The sequence below is a fragment of the Ailuropoda melanoleuca genome, chromosome 1 (assembly GCF_002007445.2).
Source record: "Ailuropoda melanoleuca isolate Jingjing chromosome 1, ASM200744v2, whole genome shotgun sequence".
Taxonomy (NCBI): Eukaryota; Metazoa; Chordata; class Mammalia; order Carnivora; family Ursidae; genus Ailuropoda; species Ailuropoda melanoleuca.
This window is the reverse complement of record NC_048218.1, coordinates 68,424,351-68,431,245: the sequence shown is the minus strand read 5'-3', so window position 1 is coordinate 68,431,245 and position 6,895 is coordinate 68,424,351. Positions and strand designations below refer to the sequence as shown.

General features: G+C 47.5%; 1 pseudogene; it reads right to left on the bottom strand.

Annotated features, from left to right (window-relative positions):
• Nucleotides 1–2,330: 2,330 nt before the first annotated feature.
• Nucleotides 2,331–6,014, bottom strand: LOC117802193 (annotated as a pseudogene).
• Between the last annotated feature and the right edge of the window lie 881 nt (nucleotides 6,015–6,895).

Here is a 6,895-nt window from a genome sequence, read left to right as displayed (position 1 = left end):
TAGTTCTATTTTTTTTACCTTTTTGAAATACCTCCATACTGTTTTCCACAGTTGGCTACAGCAGTTTGCATTCCCACCATCAGTGCAGGAGGGTTCCTTTTTCTCCACATCTTTGTCAGCACTTGTTTCGTATGTTTTTTATTTTAGCCATTCTGACAGGTGTGAACTGATAACTCATTGTAGTTTTGATTTGCATTCCCTTGATGATAAGTAATGATGAACATCTTTTCATTTGTCTGTTGACACATATGTCGTATGTCTTTTTTTAAATATTGTATTTATTTATTTATGTACTTATTTATTTGGAGAGCACAAGCAGGGGAAGGGCAGAGGGAGAGGGAAAATCTCTAGCAGACAACGTGCAGAGCATGGAGCCTGACATGGGGCTCTATCTCATGACCCTGAGATCATGACCTGAGCCGAAACCAAGTGTCAGACGCTTAACCTACAGAGCCACCCAGGTGCCCCCAATCTGTATGTCTTCTTTGAAGAAATATATGTTTACATCTTCTGCCCATTTTTAATTGGATTATTTGTTTTTCTGGTGTTGAGTTGTATAAGTTCTTTATATATTTTGGATACTAAACTTTTATCAGAAACGTCATTTGCAAATATTTCTCCAATTCAGTAGGTTGTCTTTTAGTTTTGTTCATTGTTTCCTTTGCTGTGCGGAAGCCTTTTGTTTTGATGCTGTCCCAATAGTTTAGTTTACTTTTGTTTCCCTTGCATCATGGGACCTATCTAGAAAAATGTTGCTAAGGCCAATGTCAGAGAAGTTAATGCCTGTGCTCCCTTCTAGGATTTTTATGGTTTCAGGTCTCACATTTAGGTCTTTAATCCATTTTGAATTTTCTTGTCTTAGAGATTTTGGGGGGTGGAGAACCATTGCCTATGAGCTCTGCGGACCCATAAACTCTTCGCCAAGCTAAAGCAGACTTAGGGAATGGGTAGGACATGCATTTTTCCAATCAGGAGGGAGTCCACCTTCGGGAGAGTCATCCACTCAGATGATCTTTATTAATAATCTCCTTTTCTGCGTCCCGTATGTTAAAAAAAAAAAGATGCAGAAATTGCTTTGCGGCAGACTTTCAGAGTTCCATGAACTTCTTGATCATAGGTTCATGGATGAATTTTTTTGTACCTGCTATGTACAACATTTTCTGCTAGCTCTTGCCGAGAGGTCATATGAAATATGGAATAGTAGCCACCATCACAGGGGTGCCAGGCACTATGCTAAGAGCGCCATGTGCATTATCTCATTGCTCCTGCTCTCAGGGAGCTTGAACCTAGTGCAGAAGGCAGAATATTTACGGTGTCTGTTGCATCTCTAGTGAGAAATGCAGGCAACCACACCAGGAGAGTCAGAGAAGGGATCTTTAGTTCTGTTCTTTCCCATCAGAGCTAGGGGTCGAAGTGTCCTGGAGGGTTGGCCCGCATCTCTTATAGCCTGTTGATTTATGATTCCACGTGGCATTATTATCCTTGGAATATCCATCCTAAGAAAGCAAGAGGGACATCTGGGTGGCTCAGTTGGTTAAGTCTCTGCCTTTGGCTCAGGTCATGATCCCAGGGTTCTGGGATCGAGTCCCGCATTGGGCTCCCTGCTCAGCGGAGAGAGCCTGCTTCTCCTTCTGCCCCTCACCCGACTCGTGCACTCACTGTCTCTTTCTCAAAAAATAAATAAATAAAATCTTTAAAACAAACAAACAAACAAACAAAAACTAGAGCAAGTCCTTCCTGCTCCAAACACCCAGCAAATTGTCTTTGCTCCCTAAAATATTCATTCGTAGTGGTAATGATGATGACGTTAATGAAAGAACTAAATAAAAGCCCAATGAAAGAGAACAAAGGATCTCTTCCAGACCTTTTTCTTCTTGTGGTATGCATTTTCTACTCACCTGTGTGTACTCACCTTTGTGTCTACCTATATGTTGGTAACTCCTGGATTATAATCTCTAGTTCCAACATTCTATCCCAAGATCTTCCCTAGAGGATCCAGACATATTTTTAACTGTCCGCTGGTCAAACAACTCCTCCCAGAGTGGCTGCAACACAATATTTCCCAAACTGAATTCTTATTTTTGTGTTAGCTGGTTTCTCTCCCTCTTTGGTTATCACTATTAACGGCATGCCGGCATCTGGGCAGTCCAGCCCCTGGAGACTCCACCACTCACATCCAACCGGTCACCCATTCCTGCTGATTCTAACTCAGAAATGTTTCTTTACTTTTTTTAAAAGGATTTTTATTTATTTATTTTAGAGAGAGAGTGTGTGTGCACATGAGTGTGGTGGGGGGGCAGGGGGCAGAGGGAGAGGGAGAGGGAGAAAGATCTCTAGCAGACTTCCTACTAAGTGTGGAGCCTGACATGGGGCTCAATCTCATGACCCCGGGATCACACCCGGAGCCGAAACCAAGAGTCGGATGCTTAACAAACTGAGCCACCCAAGCACCGAACTCAGAAATGTTCCTTGAACCCAAACCTACTCTTCATCCTTCCTGCCACTGCCCTGGATCTAGATTCATCAACTCACGTCTGAACCATTTCAGTAGCCACCTTAAACAGGGCTGTCTCCAATGCAGATTTCCACCCAGCAGCCATGGGCGTCCTTCTAAAATGTATATTGGATTGTCTCACTCCCTGCTTAAGCCCTTTCATGGCTTGCCGTTGCCTTTCTTACCTTAAAACCAGGTTCAAAGGTTTAGCGGATCCTCAGAGGTCCCTAAGGACTGCCTGACAGGACTCCAGGCACTCCACCCCCTCCTTATCCCAAGCAATGTTGCAATGTTTTATACATTACTTGTAAATGTTTTATACATTAAGGTTCTTCACAGAATTTATTTTGAGGAAGGCAGCTGCTATCCCTCAAAAAAAATCCTTAGAAAACCCATGGTCCTGATGGATATGTGGAGACGAGCCAGTTTGTTGGCAAATAGCACCAAGAGCTCTCCCTCTCATCTGGAGCAAGCTGAAAGGACCTATGACTTCCAGCTGAAATCAATGTGGCTTTGCAGCTGGAAACACCACTTTTTCATGCCAGCAAGACGGTAACCCTGACTGCACAGCTCAGGATTGGACCTCTCCCCATGCAGGCTGCTCCAGGCAGAGGGGATCAGGGCACTTCCGCTGGAACATGACCGACGGTGCAGCCAACCCTCCCCTAGGCAAGCGCATCCCTCCTTGGGATGGAGAGAGTTTGGGGGACTAAGTGCCGTTTTCTTTGAGGCTGCTGCACGTGTTGTGGAGTCTGTATCCATCTCCTTCCTGCTCAGCTGTACCAAAGCCAAGTTTAATGTCAAGCAGGACACCAGCATTACCGAGGAGAGCTGAAGTGGAAGCAAGGAGCTGGGCACTTCTCAACTGGAGGAGAAAGTCCAGATGCCTCACATGGCCTCATCTTGCCTACAGCTTCTCTTCGTTGTTAACTTCCATATTTCAACATGTGTCTACAAGTGGGTTTCATCCAGTCTTTTTTTATTAAGAGAATTTTATTAATTTTATGTACAGAAAATTCAACAGTGTACACTCAGCCCAGTTTGGTGGCCAATTCTTTAGCCTTTGTCTTTTCCATCTTGGCAATGAGAGCCACTGACGTTGGACCCAGGACGTTGCCTCCCCTGTGATGGTGGAACTCATCCTATCTGTCATTGTAATTGGTCCTGATGGCTTCCACCGGCTTAGCCAGAGCTCCTCTGTCTTCCGAGTTAACGTGTGTGAAGGCGACAGTGGTACAGGCCTTCCTGTGAACCAGATGCCCCAGCCTGGCCTTCCCCTTGATAGTGCTGTAGGGGACCCCCATCTTGTGACACAGGGCAGGCAGGAAGACACCTGGGATCGACATCATGTGCAATCACTACCAGCTGAACCTTCTAGTTTTCTGCCAAGGTGGTGACAGTATTAACCCCAGCTTGAAGGACAGGCAGCCTCTGAGTGGGGACTATCCCTTTGCCAGCAACTTTCTTCCCAGCCCAGGCCAACTATCTCAGCTCCTTCTCTTGCTTTGTCTCTGGTCTGTATCTGTGGGCCGGCTGAGGCAGTTGAGTAGCTGTTTGGTGGTCTAAGGCCCGGGCGAACTGGTTAATCATGAGAGGCACTCTTAGACGTTTTTAGAGAATAGCCCTTTGCTGCTGCAGCCGGATGTAGTAGGGCCATTTGACAAAGCCGGAGAGGTCCCTTTTGGGCTGGATGTCCTGTCTGATGCCAAAATTCTTGGGCCTTTTCTCCAACAGGGAACTGACCACCTTCTTGGCCTCCTGCTTGTTCACAATAACAGGGCTGGGGCCCCCTTCTTCCTTTAGCCTTCTTTCCTTTCGGCATCTCGGATGGCTGGAGGGGAGAGTGGGTTTCATGCAGTCCGATCAGATCACAGTTTCCCTAAACACAGAACAAATGTTCCCCACCCTGTCCTCCCTGTCAGAGGGTTCCCTTACTTGCAGTGGTCTCTCCTCTGCCTACGCCAACCTCCCCATCCCCAAGGCATTGCTTGGGCTCCCCTCTTCTGGGAAGTCTCCCCAGCGAGATCTCCATCTGTGGTGCTTTCCACTCCGCCTTGGGTTCTCCGCCCCGGCCACAGACCGGCAGCCCTGCCATCTGGCCCTTTACCTTGATGGCTGGGCCTGGCCAAGCAGTGAGCCAGTGCCTCCCCCGCTTCTCCTGGCCTCAGCACATGACAGGGAGGGGATTTCCTTTGGGGCCTTAACTAGGAATTGTTCTCTTGCCCCACGTCAGCTGGCTGCTGGGGGAGAGCCTTCAGTAGTTTCATTTCCCTCGTTTGGAATGTAGTTTTTAAGAACCAAAAGTCAAAAACGGAAAGAGGAGAGGCCTCCACCCACATTGGAACCACTCAACCCCTCATGATGCCAGTCCTGGAAAAGCTTCGGGGTCAATGCAAAGACTGAGGGCAAGTGAGGGTGTCCTGGCTGAAGGTCCTTCTTGGCTTGTATATTCCTCTGCTCTAACCATCTCAGGGAGGGGTGGGTCTCAAATCATCAGGTCATCTCCTCTTGCTCCTTGTTGCCCACCAGGTGGGGACTTACACAGTTCCCAAAACTCTCCCAGGACAATGAGCCCGTGGCCTCCCTCAGCCACTAATTCCAGTGACTGACCTCTGTGTGGACACTGCCTCTTCCTTTTCCGGAAACATTGATAGTATCCACATATGATCAAAGATTTCGTGTGGTGCCAAGATGACAAGATTCTGGCAGAAGGATCCTGTCAGTGCCAGGGCACGGCTGGCCCTGGGACGCTGAGGGGGAGGCACGCACATGGTAGGCATGCTTGGTTCAGGGCAGAATTGGGGGGAATCATAGAAGGACAGGAGTGAGGTGCTGGAAGAGTCATGGGAGAAGCGCGCACGACTAGTGGGTGACTCCGGAGGAAGCTTGTGGAAGAGGCAGCCTCTGAACTGCGTCCTTCCAAGATGGGACTGGGCCTCGGGTTGAAGACCGAAGAAGAGATAAGGAAGATGGTGCGTGAGATAAAGCCGTGTCCAGCAGAGACTGGAGGAGAGATGATGGTATCTCTTTGTGTCTCTACGGGACTCTGATCACGGTTCTGTCCCATGCTGCCCATGGCCAGTTCTTGTTCCAGTCTGCCTTTCCTGGGGCAGGAGGTCCTGGCAGGCAGGGACTATGGTTTGGTCACCTTGGTAGGTATCCCCAGGAATACCTGTTCTAGCACCTTGTGCGTGCCCAGCAAATTTTTTCTTTTTTCTTTTTTTTCTTGAAGTATAGTTGGCATACGATACATATGATATTGTATTCGTTTCAGGGGTACGACAGTCATTCAACATCTATATACATATCACTGTGATAAGCCTAGCTACTGTCTGTCACCATACAGGGTTGTTAAATATTATTAATATCTTCCCTGTGACATATACTACATCTCCTTGCTTTATTTATTTTATACCTGGAAGTTTGTGCCTTTCAGTCCCCTTCTCCTCTCTTACGCATCCCCTCACCCCCTTCCCTGGGCACCACCAGACTGTTTTCTGTATGAGTCTGTTCTGTTTTGTTTTTTAGCAACAAAAATTTCTTTTTTTTTTTTTTTAAGATTTTAGTTATTTATTTGACAGAGAGAGAGACAGCCCAGCGAGAGAGGGAACACAAGCAGGGGGAGTGGGAGAGGAAGAAGCAGGCTCATAGCGGAGGAGCCTGATGTGGGGCTCGATCCCACAACGCCGGGATCACGCCCCGAGCCGAAGGCAGATGCCCAACCGCTGTGCCACCCAGGCGCCCCTAGCAACAAAAATTTCTTAAATGAATGAGGGTTAAAGTGTCCTTTGCTCCGGAGCAGTTGGAGAGGTTGAAGTTTCAAGAAAAATCATTTGTTGGTCATTGAGAAATTCTTTTTCATAACTGAGGAATATAAATCTGTGTCCTCACCCTGGGTTCAAGGCCTTGCATGATCCGGTCCTCTTGTGGAATGTGATCAAAAAAGACATGACCCCTGATTGATCCCTGAGCTGGACCTGGGTCCTTGCAGGCTCTTCACTCCCTCCCCCGTCCTGGGAATGTGGGTTCCACTTGCCTTTCCTGCTCCCAGAGCCTGCTCCAAGGACGTGGCCTTGAGATGGTGACATGATGTTGAAAACACCTGCGGGGTATGTGTGACTGAACCCGGTTAGGTCCTCTTTATAAACTTTTAAGATTGGAGGGTGGGTCCGGGGATCTCTTCATCTTGTTGCCGCCAGAGACAAGCCTTTGCTATTATTAAAACTGCCACCTACCAAGCCATCCTCTGCTCAGGTATATTGTCTCTCAACAACTCTGTGAAGTAGGCAGTCACTGACTTAATTTACAAAAGAGAATATCAGGCTCGGTTGATCACGTGTTTTGCCCGAGGCCTCACAGTAAAAAGTGTCAGTACCAAGTTGTTTTTAGTAACAGTGAGTG